General features: G+C 42.6%; 1 protein-coding gene across 1 annotated transcript in view; it reads left to right on the forward strand.

Annotated features, from left to right (window-relative positions):
- The window catches only part of MYO16 (myosin XVI), a 2,679,924-nt gene that overhangs the window by 585,468 nt on the left and 2,074,415 nt on the right, over positions 1–20,041 (forward strand). The window lies entirely within an intron of this gene.

Raw genomic sequence — 20,041 nt, forward strand, 5'->3', positions numbered from 1 at the left:
TAGGGCCTCCGGGAATGTTTTTCTGTGTTTATGTCTTTGGTTTGCAGTTGTGATAGGTCTATGTGGGACTGGGTTTGCGGTGTGTGTGGTTACCTTCTCCTCCTGACTAGTTTTGACAGTACTGAGTTGAGGGAGCTCAGCCTCCGGTTTGGATAAATGGTTGCATTTCTCACATATATTTGTATTTCTTGGGGAGTTGAGGGTTGTCTGTGTACTTGGGGCAGGTGTAACATTGCCTCAAGATTCACAGATTCAACTTGTTGTAGCTGGCCTTAGTGGATTGTATGTGTGGACATATTTTATTGCCATACTACTGATTAGTGATTACTTCCCTTTTTATGTTTGCTCTATCATGTAGTAGCTTCCTCATTCTCTTGCATGGTTTGGTAATGGCTGGAGTCCACCATGCCAGATGCCTGCGTGTATGGCATTGTGTCTTGGTTTTATTTGGGATTGCATAATCCAAGCATTCCTGGCAGTGTTCATGGAATGCTTGTATATCAGGTTCTGAGGTGTGGCCCATATTTTGCACCTGCACAGGGCCTTTAATGGATTCCACATCAGTTTGGAGGAGTGCAACTTTTGCTTTACACATGTTTTCACTGTGGTTTTCTGGCCAGGGACTGTGGTCAGGATGTGTATATCCACTGTGATTACTCTATGGTCTGGTCTTACCAGTGAGGGATACACTTCTCATCTTGCCATCCAGTACCCATGTTGCTGATTATCACATCCAGTATGCTTACCCCTCTTGTGGGAGTGGTACGTTGTTCCTGGGCATTTTGGTTTATGGATTCTAGGAACTTTTGTCCTATGGTGTTGGAGCTAGTATAATGCTCCCAGTCTATGTCTGTGTATTTTCAGTCACCCAATATAATGTGGTTTGGAGGGCTTGATATATTCATGTATTCCAACATAGGCCAAGTGCAGTTCCTGGTGTTAGGACGGTAGTCTGTAGCAGGCTATAAACTGGGAGGCAGTTTTAGCCACTGTTACTTGACCATGGCTAGTCCATGCTCCTTCTTGTTGTGGTACCAACATGGGGGGGTGGTTATCCTTGACAATTATTGCTAGTCACCCTCCTTTTGTAGCTTGTTCCATGTTTTGAGGCTGTACAGCACAGTATGAGTTGTAACCTGGTAGTGTTAGGGTGCTGTTGTGAGCCTTGACCCAGTTTTCTGTTACAGGACAGATATCAACATTCTCCATACTGGGGGAGTTTAGACTGCATGCATCGTGCTGTTTAGACTTCTGGCATTGGGTAGCATTACATCTAGGTTCTTATCCCTTGTGATACCTATGGAGGTGGGTTTGTGTTTTGAGCCTTACCTATTCAGGGCACACTGTGGGTAACAACAGCCTTTGCCAGTATCCATAAGGCCTGGACTGATAGGTGCACGCCACCCCTAGCAGGTGGAGCATCATGTCATGCTCAGCATGTCATCCCAGGCTGGCACACATTGGATCCCCTTTGACTAACTGCAATACTTCAGCCAATTATTGCAATTGATCATCTCATCGTCATATTGTGGCATCATGCTTGGTGAGGGTAGGATGTTAGTCAGGGTCATCAAGTGTGCATATACTACATGGTGTTACATTGCTTAACACATTGCATTCATGCCTCAGGTGGTGCTGCAGGGCTGCCTCTGTCGGATGCACATACTACACTCCCTGTACATGTTTGAGAGCAGGTTATGTCATTTTAGGCATCCCTGTTATTATATGAGTGAGTTAGAGAGGGGTATCATTCCCAGGGTTCATACTGAGCCAGTGTATGTGCTATGCGTTGCCTCTTTGCCAAGGCCAGGGCATACTGGGCACGCCTACTTCTGCCTACTGGGGCAGGCTCAGGTTGTTCCTCCTCCGAGTCACGCTCTGCCTGTGATGGCCTTGGCAATGGTGGGGGGCTGTTTGGCCCGGCCCTATGCTGGTCCTGCTGCAGCTGTTTTCACAAGATCATATTATGTAGCATAGCACATACCATGACAATTTGGGTACATCTAGTTGGTGAGTACTGCAAGGCTCCACCAGATGTGTCCAGACACCGGAACCGTGACTTGAGCAGCCCAAACACACGCTCTATTACATTACGTGTTTGTGCCTGTGCCTCATTATGGCGTTCCTGTTCAGGTGTGTGTACGTTTCTGATGGGTGTCATCAGCCACGGCTCCAGTGCATAACCTGCATCCCCCACTAGGTGTCCTTGTGGGATGTCCCCATTGGCAAATGTCTGGTACAGCTGCGTCAAATGCCAGATATGGGAATCATGGTAGCTCCCAGGGCAGCCAGCACACACATTCATTATTATGCCTTGGGCATCACACACGACCTGGCAGTTGATGGAGGGGAAGCACTTGCAGTTAATGTAGGCCATACCCTGCTCACCAGCTGGTGCTTTGATGCGTATGTGCGTGCAGTCTATTGCACCCACTACCTCAGGGTATTCCGCTATTTGCTGGAAGAGACGCATATTGCTGGCCAATACCTCACGGGCATTGGGGAAATATACATGATCACCGACATGTGCTGACATGGCATCCAGGAACTGGTGCAGTACCCTGGAGGCTGATGCCTGTGATATCCCCATCATATCACCAGTTGGTCTCTAGAAGGCACCTGTTGCTAGTATTCTTAGGCCAACACATACCTTGGTTTCCACTGGGATAGGTTCCCCTCTGTTGGTTCTGTGTGTGAGGCATGGCCTACACAGCTCGACATTTTGCTGCAGGAGGTCTCTGTCCACTCTATAGTGCTCTACTATCTCCAGCTCATGTAACCCGTGGTAGGTGACCCTGGGCCTGTACACTCTTCTCCGTCTCCTCACTGTGGGTTGTCTGGCACCATTTGCATTGTCACCACCCTCAGCAAGTAGCCTATGTCTCCTTATGACAGCTATGGCAGCCCCTACCATTTCTGCCCTGAGTTCAGCTTTTTCAGTTTTCACTTCTAATAGCTTACTCCTGTCTTGCAGTGTATCTTGAGAGAAACATCCTGCACTGCTGTTTGCAGAGTTTTAAGTGCTTCGCTGAGCTACTATTCTGCCTGTGTAATTGCCTGCTTCTAATTGTTTTCACCTGCTAGCTCCAGCAGTATTCCCTGCTAGCTTCCTACTAATTCTGTTGCTACCTTTTTCCTTTCTGTTTCCTCAGGGGGGAGCAACGCGCATACCAGCAGAAACATGCTCACAGTGGCTTACACGCGCGCACACAGGCTTACACAGTTTAGAATCTTCTTATTCGGGTTAAAACGTGCGCACACCAGCGCAAACAGTCCTACAAGTCTGCCAACAGGCTCCCACATGCTCAGTCTGCCTTACACGCCAAGACACTGCCCTACTCGCCTCATGGCGCGCATCGCATGCACGCCCAGCAAGAAACTTTGGTGTAAGCAACAGTGTACACCTTCCATTTCTTGACTTTCCCATGCTTATCTTGTGGCACTCCTCTTTCCATGATATGTGTCTGACATCTGTCATGTAACACTGACCTCCAGTGAACTGCATTTCTTTCTGCCATTCCCCCCTGTGATGTCACCTATCTCCTACTCTATTCCTCCCCCTTATGTATCTCTTACACTACTCAGAATGTGCTCATTTGCTATGTGACAGTGGAATTCAGTATCCTAACACTCATTTACATCAGATTGCCTACTAATGCTTAGTTACATGTCTTAGACTCAGCTTCCCCCCTTAGCAACCACTAAACGGTGGCCATGTTGTTTTTGGTCTGCTGGTCCCTGCATTGTAAATCCATGTATTGCATAAAACCCACATTTGTGGTTTATAACCTTCATTTTTATGTTTTATACAGCGCAGCCCGTTTGCACGGGGCTGCGCTGCGTTTAAACATCGGCGATCGCCGAAAAAAAAAATTATTTATTTCTCATATTTGCATCGGGGTACCTTGCCAATGGCCACATATTTGGCCATTGGCATGCTGTCTGACAAATATGCACCCTTTATTTGGAGCTGACATGGCTCCATTGTGTTTTTTGCAGAAATGTACTCAGTTGTCAACTGAGTACATTTCTGCAGCTAAAACGGCTCTTACACGGGCTGCTTTGGGCTTCCTGGATCACTAATCTACCTCATTTGCATGCCTTTCGGCTGCAAGTGAGGTGATTAGCATATCCACGCCCACTCCGTGTAAGAGACGTTTTAGCTGGTCTCTTACACGGAATTTCGGGCTGTTCCTGGATCGCGAGGGCTGCATGGAGTCTTACACTACTCTTAGACTCCGTGCAAGCCTTCGTGAATCCTGCCCATAGCTTTTTATCTTCTCAAATATAAGCTCTCTATCCTTCAAATTGGTTGTTGCATATAAACAAATTAGTCTAACAATATAGGAATACACTTTAAAATCACAAACAACACACCTTCCAGGTGAAACTACAACATAATCCAAAAGTTACAAATTAGGTCTAAATAAAATTAGTGTACTACAATAAACGTCCTCCCCAAGAGACCAAAACATATCAGACACCCAGCAATATATATGCTGTTCTAGCTGTTTTCAACTGTTAATCTTCTGATGTCTAGTAAACAGTCAATATCAGAATTAATAGAAAATAAAAATTTACTCTTCTAAGTAATAATACTGTTAACATTTAAAAACAGAATTTAATCTCATCCTTTCCCCTTTTTACTGATATTTTAAGGCCTTGCTTTATTCTATGCTTTTTCAACCATTTATCAATAGGCACATTAGAATTTTCCTAATCATCACTACCATCAGCATTTAAACTATCTATATTTCCCCACTACCATCATCACTCTCAGATAAAACAGTAGGCACATTTTGATCAATGAATGCAATTCCCAAGTTACTATCAACAATCTTTGGACTCTGAGATAAACATTTGAGATTCTCTATTTCTGTAATGTCTTGACAATCAAACCAAAGATCTGCAGAATGTTTGCATTTATGAGAGGTTTTCTGTCAATTCTTAATGATGTGACCAACTTAACCACATTGCTGGCAATTACATTTGGTACAGTCATTAATTAAATGATCCAGTGCATCACAGAAAAAAGACAGGTTTTATGTTGTCCTTTATGCTGGACATTGCCTTATGTCCAGAAATCATGCCAACTCTAGAAATATGGTGTATTACCTCATATCCAAATTTAAAGCAACAAGCACATCCCAACCCTCAGTCCATAAATGTGTTTAATCAAAATGCTTCAAAAGATTGTGTACTTTTTTATATCTCAAAGTGAAAAACAGTTGGACATCATTTACATCAATATCTTCAGTGTGAAATTGCAAAGCATAAAAATTGGCAGGAACACCACAGCTTCACACAGTAAAAGTATTTATTTGTAAAAATGAACTGGATAAGTGCTTTCATGTTGTAAAATCAACGCTTCTTCAGATCATAAAAACACAAAATCACTGCTCAGTTTAAAAACAATTAGATGTTTGATAAGCTATGTTAATTCATCACTTCACTAAACCAATTTTCTCCCTTTCAATACAGGTTTTAAAGAGACACAAGCATTAATACTAGGATGTTTATCAGCCTGTAGCCTCAAGATCCATTTAAGCTCTACTGTTTCAGTATTGTTAGTGAGATCACCCCCTGGTGACCCAATCATTTTTAGAACATTCTGACATAACTTTGATCTCACTAGAGTAACAGCATCAATCTGATCCTTAATTTAGCTCCATAAATCTGCATTTTGTTCAGAAGATTCTCCTTCCATAATAAAATCCTTCAAAAAACACAGTGGATAATCCAACAGATGCAAATGTATTTACCAAAATTTCAGAATCAGCATTTTGTTGCAGAACACTCTCATTCCTTTCAGCAATAGACTCCATCTCTTCCTTCTCAATTCTGCAATCTCTCTGATAACTGACACAGACAACCAGAAGAAATTAAAAGACTAGGGACTCTTTATTGATAATCACCACTTATATATATTCTTTACATTATTTACACCTTTGTACAATACAAAACAATTTGGTATTATTAAACACTTCCCCACCCTTTTTTCCAAAGTCAAAACACATTTTCTTTAGGATCTCTGTTAAAATCCATTTCCCATTAAACTTTACTTCATTAAGTCTCTCAATTTATAATGTCCATAGAATATAAATTAGTATTTTATTATTTTTGTAGCTTCTTTTTATTTTTTTGTTACCATGATACCTATATTCAAACATATCCAACATTGTGTTCAGCCTTTTCAAAACCTTCCAGTATTTTGTTTTTACATATTTCTTCCCATAACTTACTCTAGAACATTTTAAAACCACATTTTCTGTTGTTTCCCTACAATAAATATATATCCTTTTCTTGCTTTCTTTTGTAAGATATGTTAGCTTTAATAGGTAGTTTGCTTATTGATAATCTCCACAAAACATCTTTACATTCATATATGTTTTCACAACCACATAATTTTCATTTTAATGGCATTCTTTTTCTCTGTCTCTAAATGTTTCCAAGGAAAAATAAAATATCATTCTTTCATGATATTCAGATACCATTCTTTCCAGCAATGTTCACTTTCAATTTCCATAATAAAATTTTGTTTTAAAATTCCTTTATATCTCCATACAACTTTTCAATCTTTTCCCTTTCCCAATTTTTTCCCCCAAACACTTATATTCAGTATACAAAATGTATTCTGTCAAATTCATATTCTCTTTTTTATTACTTACTAAGGCCCTATACAAATTCAGTAAAGCCACGTGAACAATGGGGTTAATTAACCCTAATTCTCCTTCTTCCTTTACATACAAAATTGCCCTTCTAACTGGATTCGGTCTAGACTCCAATATGAATGAAAATGTAATGGAGATTAGATCTCTTTTTCATAATTAGTCAGATTCATATGAATACTTGCTACTTAGGCTAACTTGCCTATTAGAATAGAATTTATCAGATTTATCAAATACACTTTTTTCTTGTATGATAATGTATATGACTTCCAAAATGTGCATATATCTCTTAATTCCTGAAAAAAAATCCCATTATTTTTTCTTATAGGTTCATAGGTTCATAGGTGTGTACTAGGCTAATGGCCCTGGAGCCCTTACAAGCCTAGCCCATAGGATTACCTTGGCATCGTGCCACCTGACCTTAGTTCATAGTGCCTCTGTCGAGTAGAGCCACTGGAGTGATCCCCGGCATGAATTTTCTATTTCCCATCCCCTCATCAAGATTTCTGTTGAAGAGGGCCAGTGAGGTGCTCTGCTAGACATGTATGGGAAGTCTATTCCATAGGATGGACAGTCTCTGGGTTATGAATCTGTCCCTCCAGCATGTTCTGTTGATTGTGGTAATGAGGTTGAGGTCCCTGGAGCGTGTGGTGCGGAGGGATTGGGATTTGTTTAGATATAGCATTTCTAACAGAGCTGGGTCAGACATGGCTTTGTAAGTCAAGCAGAGATCACCTCTAAGTAGGTGATATGAGACAGACAATAGCTGGAGTTTTTTGAGTCTATCCATATAGGGCAAGTGTTGAAGGCCTAGGATCCTCTTTATGAGGTACTTTTGTGGCCTCTCCAGTTGTTGCAGGTGTCTAGTGAGGTACATGCCAAATGGGGTATTGTACTAGATGATTGGCTTAATGAGGGAAGAGTAGAGGGAGACAATGACTTCTTTCTTCCTGGATGCAAAACCCTTAGTAATGATATGTGCCACATAGAAGGACTTTCTGACCACAGTGGCAACATGGTGGTCAAAAGAGTGGTTGCTGTCAAACTGTGTTCCCAAATCTCTTATATTGCCTTCTGTGTTCAGTGGACTACCATCAATGTGGTAATTCAAGGGAACCAAGTTTTTCCCAAAGGGGATGAAGACACATTTTTTGGCATTTAGCTTAAGGCCATGGTTCTGACACCAGTTGATGGTCTCATTGAGGCCTTTCTGCAGGATGTCAACATCACTTGGGGAGTTAATAATAGCTCCCAACTTGCAATCATCTGCGAACTTTGTCAGCCAGAGTCTCTTCATGTTGGCCTGGACTTTAGAGAAGTAGATACCAAACAGGAGAGGACCCACGACCAAACCCTGTGGGACTCCACTCGTGACTGGTTAACAGTCTGACTTGGAGTCAGCTACTTTCACACTGTGGGTTCTATCTGTCAGCCAGTTTGCAACCCACTTTGTGATAGAGGGGTTGATGCGTAGCTTAGCAAGTTTTTCTATGATTCCTGAGTGGGGTATGGTATCAAAGGCCTTGGCCAGATGAAGGTAGGCTGTATGAACCATCTTACCTTCATCCACAGCTCTGGTGACTGACTCAAAGAAGTCGACCAAGTTGAGCAGGCATGATCTACACTTCACAAAACCATACTGTGTAGGATCCAGAGTTTGGAGATTCCCTATATCCTTGTTTATTAGGTCCGTGATGATGCTTTCCATAGTTTTGCATATCAGACTCATCAGGCTAATGGGGCGATAGTTCCCGGGGTCTGTAGTCACTCCTCCTTTGTGGAGATGGATGACTGTAGCAGTGCGCCATTCGGTAGGGACAAAGCCTGAGGTGAGGCTGTGATTGAATGGGGCACACAGGTGAGGTGCCAGTTCACTCTGTAGTTCATGTAGAACACAGCCAAGGATACTGTCAGGTCCAATAGAAGCTGTATTCTTAGCCTTGGACAGTGCTGTTTTAACCTGTGCAGCAGTAATACTAGGTGCCTGGCAATCTACTGGTATTGTGATTGGTCCTTTGAGGGGGAGGAGAGGGGTAAAGTTAGCACTGAATCTGTCCGTCAGTATATTTGCAATATCTGTTGGCTCGGTATAGGAGGTACCATTGTGCAGTAGCTCAGAGCAAATCTGGGTATTGCCATGAAGATTCTTTACATAACTATAGAAGGCCTTGTGGCTGTCTTTACTATCTGCTGCAATTCTGTTTTCTTAGCTTGCTTTAAAGGATTTGATGAGGGATCGCAACCTTTTGTTGAGGCTGATAACTGAGTTTTTCCAGACTTGGGACTTCACCCTATTCCACATCAGTTTCCTCCTTCTGTTGTAGAGTTTGTTTATGGAAGGGGACCACCAGATTGGCTTCCTTTTTTTTGAGGAGAGCATCTTAGTTCTATTGGGTATGGCGAGATCCATGCATTTGTGTACGTGTTCATACAGTGATTTGGTGTATGATTTGGCGGTCATGCAACTATTCTCCATTTGCATGGGTGCCGTGAAGTTAGCCACCTCTGTTTTTAGGAGCCCAAAGTTAGCTTTGGAGAAGTTGTTCATGGTGGTTACCTTTGTTGGGGGGTGGGAGTGATGTGGATTTCCAAGGTGATTAGCTTGTGATCGGGAGGAGTTGACTATTGGTGTAGAGCAATGGTCACCCATTTTAATAATGACCAGGTCAAGGATGTTGCTACCTCTAGTGGGGGTAAGAATGAGCTAGTCCAGGGCATTGGAATTAATGAATTCCAAAAAGTGTTGGGCAAGTGTATTGGTACATGAGTAGTTTTCCCAGTTAATGGAGGGGTAGTTGAAGGCACCCAGTATGAGAGTGTTAGGTTGGACCCTAATATTCTCCAGGGTGCTTAGGAATGTGGAGTGTGAATCTTGGGACATGGTTGGGGACCTATAGCAGGCTACGACCTGAATCACTGTGTTACGATCATTTGATCAAAATACTATTTTTAGTATAGCTATAACCTGCATGGAATTGTAGCTTAAATGGAAAAAAATAATGTATGTAATGCAAAGGTCAACAAGAGACAGAGTGGGGGACAGAAAAGTACAGATATTATGAAAAAATGCAACCAGTTGTTTCTCTTACAATGTCATAGGTAATGTACTCAAAATTAAAATGTACACATACCTTAACTTTCCAGTACAAGGCTATGGTAATGGTTCTAGTGAATAATTGTTAAACCTACTGGAATACATACCCAGCAGCAAGTACTCAGAATACATGTGAAGACTTTCAAGACTTAAAGTTAACTTGTGACTGTTTCTGCCATTTCACACTGAGCTAATCGGAGGAGGTCGGAGGAAGGGCTCTGAGCTAACTAATCTGTGATATATAACCTTAAGTCATAGCTGGCCTTAGGCATAGGCCAACTAGGCAGCCGGCTAGGGCACCACTCTAGCAGGGGCGCTTTTCCAGTATTTATTTGGTGCAGGTAGGCCAGGATGGGGGCAGCGGGTGGTGTGGTGGGGGGTGCCATGGAGCCCTTTTGCCTAGGGCACCAGTTGACGTAACACCGCTCCTCCCTTAAGTAGCCTGTTTTTTGCTTATTTCTGAGTTTTTTATAGCACTTTTATTTTACTCACTGTGTGTTAGGTATTAAGTAGAATTTTCTACAATTGTTAAGCATCTGGTTGGGTTTGTTTGTTCTGATTTTTGATTCCCACACTCCCTCCCTTTTGGTATCCTGTTTTTATACTTGGTGGCTTTGCAGTTACCCTCCCCTACTGTAAATTTGATCTGGGACACTCCTCCCAGTCTAGTGTCATTATCTCATTCTACCTATTCCAGGGAGAACATTTGAGAAGGCCAACCCAGTTAGCTTCTGCTCCTCCTTTGCCCTTTACAAAAAAAAAAAAAATATATATATATATATATATATATATATATATATATATATATATATATATATATTCTAAGCTTGTTTCCTGCCTTTCCTATAAGTTGTCTAGTCCAGATACAGATTTGCTGTATCCAGGACTGTTTGTAAGCTTCTGAGCCCCCAATCCTTTCTACATTGGAGGGAGGCCTTCTAGCTTAATTTTGTTTCTTAGAACTAGCCAGTTTTCTAGTTTCAGTACTCAAATCTATTTCTTTGAGCTCAACACTTGTTCAGAACTCACTGTAAGCACCAAATAAGCTACAAATTACTACAGCACTCAACTTTCCTCACTTGTCTAGAGGAAAGCAGTTTTTAGTACTTAATAAATAAGCACCTATCCAGGCATGGCTAAGGGTCAGCTCCTGGTGTTTTCAACTGTCTACCTGATGAATCTGGGCATCTTGGGGCAATCTAGCAATTGCCTCATGTACACAAACAACCCTCTCCTCCTACCACCCAACACTACAACCTGTGAGAGATGCACTTATGTAACCAAACTGGAAGCAAAGCTCTCTTCACCCAAGACTGGACTAGACAGTCAAGAGGAGAGGGTAAACACTTGCACCACACCACACTCATCACATATTCCCCCAAAACCTACATCACCAAAACACACACAGAGAAACACAAAACACACACCTACATTCACGGAGGCTCTAAAAAAAAATCTACCCAAGCAACAGGGACCTCCAAAGCAGAAATGCAAGCAACCTCCACCCCCCCCCCCCAACACAACCCAAATGACACATAGCCCACAAACTCAGTGTGCCACTCAACCATAGCCCATAAGGCATAACAACGTACCCAACATTCTAGTCATAGGTGACTCTATAGTCAGGCACACTGATGTTCCACTCACCAGGCTAAACAAGGAGAAAGTTACTGTCAGCTGCCTGTCAGGTGCCAGGATCCACCACATAACACATGCACTCAGGTCACTCCACAGCACATACAAATATGACTCTGTCATTGTCCATGTTGGTGTGAATGACCTGAGACATACATCCCTAGACTACATGAAAAGAGACATGGAAGAGCTTTCTGATATTGTAGCCCAGGAAGGTATGACCCTAGCCCTGAGTAGCATCCTGCCATCACCCAGAATGATACCACAGTACAAGGACAAAATGATTGACTTCAACAATTGGCTAAGCTTCTGGTGACATTCTAAGGGAATCCAGTATCTGTCTGCTAGGGATGACATGATCGAGGAAACCACGATGCTTTGCCAGAGATGGCCTGCACCTGTCGCCCTTGAGATTCTGGATACTGGCTAAGGCTCTTGCCACCCCTATACTGCCTTTTTTAGGAAAGATTCAAATGACAAATTCACCACTGTAACAGGTACAAGCAAGCAAAATCTGAGGGTAATGCTACTTAATACTAGAAGTCTAAACCTCAAAATGCACTCACTCAAGGCAATCCTTAAAATGGAGAACATTGACATCTGTGCAGTGACAGAGACCTGGTTCAAGGCTCCAGAGAGCACCCCTGCATTACCAGGCAATAATTCATATCACACCTTTCGGCCACCTAATCTGGACCGAAGCACTAAAGGTGGAGGCGTGTCCATATTTATTAAGGTTATCCACAGCTCCAGGCTAGTTACTCAGCATAATGCATCTGAGATTATCCAAGTGCAAGTAACTCTGGGCAAGACCGCAATGCAAATTGTAGCTTGCTACACATCCCCCACCATGCCCCAGGATTCCCACTCCTCATTTCTTGATACACTGGAAAATATTAGGGTACAACCTAACACCCTAATAATGGGTGATTTCAACTACCCCACCATTAACTGGGAAAACTACTCATGTAGTAACTCTTGTGCTCAACATTTTCTGGAATTCATAAATTCCAATGCCTTGGATCAACTTATCCACACCCCCACCAGAGGCAGCAATATCCTAGACCTGGTCATTACCAACATGGGCAACTGGTGTTTCACACCAGATGTCAATTCCTCATTGGTCAGATCCGACCACAAGCAAATCACCCTAGACATCCACATCCTACCCCCACCCCCAATAGGGAAACCACAGTAAAAAATTTCGCCAAAGTCAACTTCACGCTTCTTAAGACAGAAGTGGCAAACTTCACGACACCCATGCTGACAGACAATAGAGATACAACTGCTGAATCCTTTACAATTGCACTTTATAAGCACTTACACGAGTGCATGGATCGTGCAATCCCTAACAGAACCAAGATGCTATCCTCCAAAAAAGGAAGCCAATCTGGTGGTCCCCTGCTATAAACAAACTCTACAACAGAAGAAAGAAACTGTTGCAAAAAAGAGTAAAATTCAATGATTGGAGAAACTTCATGGTCAGCCTCAGTAAGAAGCAGAGATCCCTCATAAAATCCTGCAAAGCTAGTTACGAAAACAAAATTGCCACTAATTCTACAGACAACCACAAAGCATTCTATACCTATGTCAAGAATCTCAATGGCAACACTCAGATCTGCTGTGAGTTACAGCACAATGGCACTAAATATACAGAACTAACTGATATTGCCAACATCCTGGCAGATAGGTTTAGTGCTAACTTTACCCCTCTCTCATCCTCTAAAGGGCCCATCTCTATATCGGAAGAATGCAAAGTACCTGTAATCACAGCTGCACAGGTAAAAAACACACTCTCCAAAGCCAGGAACACAGCATCCATGGGACCTGACAACATCCCAGGCTGCATTCTATATGAACTACAGAACAAACTGGCACCCCACCTAAGTACCATATTCAATCATAGCCTCACCTCAGGCAATGTGCCCACCGAATGCCGCACAGCAATGGTTATCCCAATCCACAAAGGGGGAGTCACCACGGACCTCGGGAACTACTGCCCCATTAGCCTGATGAGCCTGGTCTGCAAGGCTATGGAGCGTATCATCATGGAACTTATAAACAATGACATTGGTAATCTCCAAACTCTGGACCCTACCCAGTTTGCATTTGGAAAAGGCAGATCATGTCTCCTAAACCTGATAGACTTCTTTGAAGGGGTCACCAAAGCCGTAGATGAGGGTAAGGTGGTTCACACAGCCTATCTAGATTTTGCCAAGGCTTTCAACACCATCTCCCACTCTAGAATTATAGACAAGCTCACTAAACTAGATATAAATCCATATCTCACAAGATGGGTTGCCAACTGGCTCACTGACAGAACCCACACTGTGAAAGTAGCAGACTCTTAATCCAACTTCAGACCAGTGACAAGTGGAGTACCACAGGGTTCAGTCCTAGGTCCTCTCCTGTTTGGTATCTACTTCTCTGAAGTACAGGCTAACACAGAAGGTCTTTGGCTAACAAAGTTCGCAGATGACTGCAAACTAGGAGCCATAATCAAAACTCCTAACGATGTGAACGTCCTACAAAAGGGCCTCACTGAGACAGATGCCTGGTGTCAAAGCCATGGCATCAAGCTCAATGCCAAAAAGTGCATTGTCATCCCTTTTGGTAAAAACTCAGTAGCCATGAACTACCACATAGGTGTCAGTCTACTTAACACCGAAAGTGTGATAAGAGACCTTGGGACACAGGTGGACAGTAGTCTCTCCTTTGATAATCACATCACCACAGTAGTCAGGAAATCCTTCTACGTGGCACACCTCATCACAAAAGGTTTCTCATCCAGGAAAAGAGAGGTTATTGTTCCCCTCTACTCATTACTCATTAGACCCATTATAGAGTACAACACCCTTTTTGGTATGTACCTCACAAGACATCTACAACAACTGGAAAGGCCACAGAAATACCTCACAAAGAGGATTACTGGCCTCAAACAGATACCCTATGCAGACCGTCTCAAAAAACTCCAGCTTTACTCTGTCGCATATCACCTACTCAGAGGCAATCTCTGCCTACCATACAAAGCTATGTCATACCCACAGCTGTCGGACATGCTCCATGTAAATAAATCCCAATCCCTCCAAGCTACATGCTCTAGGGACATAAACCTTGTCACCACAATAAACAGAACATGCTGGAAGGATAGATTCCTGTCCCAGAGACTTCCCATACTCTGGAACATACTACCTATCTATATCAAACAAAACTCATTAGCACTCTTCAAGAAAAATCTTGTTGATTGGATGGGAGATAGGAAATTCACCCCGGGGATCACTTCTGTGGCTCTGCTTGACAGGGGCACAGGAAAATAATTTTCTTGGGTGGCAAAAGCCAGGGTACTGTTTGGCTAGGTTTATATAGGCCCTAGGGCCAATAGCCTAGTACCTACCTATGAACCTATGAACTAAGATAGACTGTCAGACCATATGCTTGTTGTGTAAATTCTAAGTATACCACTTGTACAATGGGAAACAGTCATGAATGTAATTGCTGAGGGAATTTGGGTGACAGCTGTCCAGTAATAATTTGGACCTGACATTATGTATAGCAAGAATGTGAGTGCCAATCACAACAGCAAAAGGGTATATTTTGTAGAAAGAGTTTACAAACGTCAGTCATGACCACCATACTAATATCAGTGTTTTCCATCCTGCTAGAACAAGGACAGCAAAAGGATAACAAAAAACAAACAAACAAAATGACTCCACTGGGAAAGCTAATTGTAATTTCAAAATTCTCTGAGGCAAAGAATGCAGTGCTATTTTAGGCACTGCACCTCCATAGCTGATGGCTCTTTTGGCAGGATGCAGCTGATGGACTTACCAAGACCATGTGTGGAAAGATGTTCTGGTAGCATTAATTGTGTTTGGAGAGAACCATATCCGTGAAATGGTATCTCACAGAGTCACTGACATTACTTGTGCAGAAAAATTGCTGCATGCCTTGCATGGGAAGATAAGTTGACAGGACATGGGCCCTGTGTCAGTAGTAGTAACATCTTTACATGATCCCGCTGTCTGGTGTTGGATATTGGTGCAGTGCTTCATCATGCTCTACAAATATCCATTAGAGATATCCCAGGTATGCAACCAACTTCCTCTATAGCAATACACTTATTTTTCCTTAGTCCGTTGCCCACAGGGTAACTTAGTAAAGCTGTTCGTAATCATTTATGCAGATACAGTCAAGATCATCTGTACTAGGTGCAGTATTTAAATGTTTGGTTTAAAACATTACATTTGGTTTTCATGCTTTTGGTCTTGGGTTATAGATACACAGGGTACTGTGCTCTGTGGTGCTCACAGGGGATTCTCTGTTTGGCACCACCACTGTGGAATTACCACCCCTTGGCATCAGAGGCTCTGCAGTCTCTGATGATGATGATGAAGATAAGTGGCATAGTCAGCAAGTACAGATTGCGTGTGTTGGACACAGGGAATGTGATCAATGGATCCCCTTTTTCAGATCATGGTCACAACCTCTGTGTCTGAAAACCCCCATGTAACAGCTAGAGCAGTATGTAACTCCCTGCAGGACATTTGCCAGAATCTGGCAGTAGCCCCATTGGATAAGGGGTACACATAAGTGGGTTGGTACTAGTGCTCATTGGAAACACACTTACTGCTCTGACCCTGAGACAGTGACTGTAACCTAACAGATGTACAGGGCCATCATGGAGGCACAAGTTAGTAACACCACAGCTATTTCAGAATCGGTAACTATAACATACAGTGTGCAAGATGGCCTCTGGAATGTATGCCATGTATTTGTGATAGTTTTGACTGACTAAATCCCATACTAGAATGTGCCATGTTCTATCATTCTGGCCTAGCATGCGAGTGTCCATGAAGCTGTTCCATTGCTGCTTCCACAAGTGGTGACCATCCTGTCCATTGTTGGCCTAGACCACTGTCATGCAGCAATAGCACTTCCATGGCTGTATCTGTTGTGTAGCTGTCTATAACAAGGAGAGGACATCCCTGGAGTTATGGCAAATGCAGCTGTGGCACATCCAGTAATGGATGTCATACTCATGGTCAGGTGCATGTACAGGATGCTAAACCTCTGCCATGTTTACCCTTAATCAGCAAAGTAGAGCAAGCTGTAGTGCTGCACCTATTGCTGAGGCTGAGTCCAAGAAGAAATACAGTAACACCACCACAAGCCCTAGGTCATCACATGTTCAGATATCTAGAGACACTGGCCCTTTACATAGTCTGTTATGTTAATGCTGTCCCATATACCCACACACCCAGAGCCTCGACACACAAGTGCAGTCCTGATTTTAATTATCCACAGCATTCGCACATTTCCCTATGACAAACATCCATACATATATTCCCTCCCTCGCCTGTACAAATAATAACTGATCATTGCTCTTTGTACAATGCTCTTTGGGTTGCCTATGCCTGATACATCTTGTGGCTAGCCTGTTTATAGGTAAGCATAGCCTAGTGTTTGGATTGCATGCATCACATTTACTGTATTGCATATACTTCATTATGGGCGGTAGCTTGTGCGAGATGCTGCCTCTTTGCCATTGTCATGATATACTGCTGCTGGCTTCTCCACCGACTCCTCATCTGGCTCTGCCTCTGCTGCCTAGCATACTGAGGACTGCTGTTCCTGCAACTGCCCTGTCTGCTGTAATTGCTTCCTAATGTTCATACTGTGTGAAATTGCGCACACTAAAAATAGTGTTGAATACGTGCTTGGATCATAGTGCACGGCACCGATGGATCAATCCAGACAGTAATAATTTGACTTCGGCAGCCCAAGCACATGCTGCACAAAGAACCTTGTTTGCAATAGGGTGTAGTTGTACCCTGGTCTGCTTTGTTTTATGGATTCCTGATACATGTCATCAGGCAGGGATACAGGGCATACCCAGCACTGTCAGTAAGTCACTCCCTCATATGGCACAGATCACAAGTGTGCCGTATGTGGGAACTGTAATAATGGCCTTGGTAGTCTGCAGACACATTGTAGATGATATCCTGAAGACAATGGCAGTTAATGGATAGTTACCCTTTTGATTGATAACCTTTGTGTTTCATGTACATGCTAATGCTTCGTGTCCCTGCCCAAGTAGCTGACACACACACACACTTTGAGGTTTGATTTACACACACACAGACACACACACACACACACACACACACACACACACACACACACACACACACACACACACCTGGGAAAAGCTGGCACAGGTTTACTAGATATGCCCCTTCCTGCCCAGACTATAAGATAGTTTTCACTGCCATCAGTTATTTCCTTATCAGCTACTGGAACAAGCTTCCAATTCATGTGAAAAAGAGCCCCCTCCCCCGACCCTTTTCAAAAGCAACCTAGATAAATGGATGGGTGACTGAAAATTCACTCCTGGGATGGATCCCATATTCCTCCTGGTCAGAGAAAGTCAATATTTACTACCATAGACACTTACTTCTGCAAACTTCACTCATCTAACTACTGACAAGTGGGCATGGGAACTCAGGATAAATATGGCTAGGCTTGTAAGGGCTCTAGGGCTGTTAGCCTAGTTACCTCTTATGAACCTATCAAACTATGATGTGGACCCATAATACCAGGTTAATTAGTTCAGCTAAATCTCCATGTTCATGAGCATAAAACTTAGAAATATGTTACTGGTTGCTATAGCATTAGTTACTGTGTATCTGCGAGAAGCTCTTATAGCCACTACAAGCCATGGTAGTGTGCATTGTTGCCCTCAGTAGCTCTGTGTCATCTGATCACATGTCACAATTCAAGCACTCTACAATATCAACATTGTGTCCCAATACTATATGGATAGGGCACCATACATGACAATGTTGACTTTTGACAGGCTCATCTGTAAGTCTGTGGTAGTTGTGGAGTACCTATCCCAGTGGATACCAAGTTAATTAATGCAGCTAAATCTTTAGGCTAATTAATGCAGCTAAATCTGCATGTATATGAGTACAAAACATGGAAATATGTTGCTGGTTGCTATAGCATTAGTTAATGTGTATCTGCAAAAAGCTTTTATTGTCACTACAAGCCACGGTGGTGTGCACCACCACCCTCAGCGGCTCTAGGTCATCTGATCACATGTAACAATTCATGTGCTCTACAGTATCAATAGTGTCCCAATACTATATGGATAGGGCTGCCTATTAGGGCAGCATCCAAGACAATGTGGAATTTGTCAGGCTCATGGGTTGGGAGGGTGGCCTAATCGTTAAGGTGTTTGCCTTACAAGCACAAGGTGCGGGGTTTGAGTCTCACAAGGGATAATTGGCTAGGCTTAAAATGGCTCACAAGGGCAATTAGCCTAGTACTAACCTATAACCTATAACCTAATCTGTAGGTCTGTGGGAGTTGTAGAGTAACTATCCCAGTGGATATCAGCTTATGTGTGGCTTTACATATACTACCCATAGGGGTCATTCAACAACAAACCGGAGACACAGTAGCGGTTTCACAGTTATCTGCCTCAAGAATACTCCATAAGTTTTTCCATGTCATGCAGCTGCATGTGGGGGAGCATATGTGGTTCCCACATAGTACAGAGAAATGAGATGTCATATGGGACATCTATGAAGTCACGAGGTACTAGGGGGCCAAAGACTGCCTCCGTGCACATTGAAATAAAAGCCCCACCAAAGGTTGAACAGAGGGTACTTGGAGGTCTTGACTTAACCAGTCAGCCGAGATCTCAAATCTATAGCTGTGACAGTGGGGAGTCTTACTGGGGATCTGGAGAAAGAGGGATAAACCATCCCTAGACTGACTGTGGTCTCTGTGTGCCCTTAAGGGAAATTGCACTTGATACAGAGAGCTGCATCTGGAAATACTGTGTGTGTACTTGTTAAGCTCCTAGTGAATGTCCCTCCACTGTTGTCAGTGGTGAGGACTGAGGCTTCTTGACTACTGGTTGGCAGTGAAGGGTCATCACACTGATGTGTATATTATGTTTTCTGTTAGTATTGTTTACTGAATTATGTATTGATGGCAATGAACTGTTGTACTCAGCTCTGTGATATAAGGAGGCTATGCCCAGTTAGAATACCTTAGCACTCAAATGTAATCAATCAATCAATAAATAAATAAATAACTGATGCTGGTGAGGCTTCATCATTAGGTGGGCATAAACCTTCCTTGAGTAGGGGGACATTTAACTGCTAAGAAAAATTGTCTAAATGATTGGCATTAGTGGGTCAATTTCAGATGTTACAAATACTGTTGTATGACTCTTTCCCCAATAATGAACTTCTGTTATGTGTAGCATCATCCCACAATATTATTGTTTCTCTATTTTTGTATGTAGCACATATCATTGTGCCATAATTCACTAGAGCTTGATGAATGTTACTTTGTAACACTATCTGTTACTTCTTACTGATGTAAATGGTAAAGGAGGCCCTACATCATCAATGCTACTGCATCACAAATAAGTGAAGTCTGGCCATTTAAGAGGACCTGTTTAAATGTATGGGTACATTTTTATGTTGGATTACAGTCTTTATGGCAATGCTTATCTGCTATAAATACATGATTTGTGAATCTAAGTAAAACAGTGAAAATATGTATTTCAAATATGAAAATTGAGAACCAGTAAATGTGGAATTTTCAGGTATAGCTGATAAGTTTA

This window comes from Protopterus annectens, chromosome 5.part0, assembly GCF_019279795.1.
Source record: "Protopterus annectens isolate FY-2018-M chromosome 5.part0, PAN1.0, whole genome shotgun sequence".
NCBI lineage: Eukaryota > Metazoa > Chordata > Ceratodontiformes > Protopteridae > Protopterus > Protopterus annectens.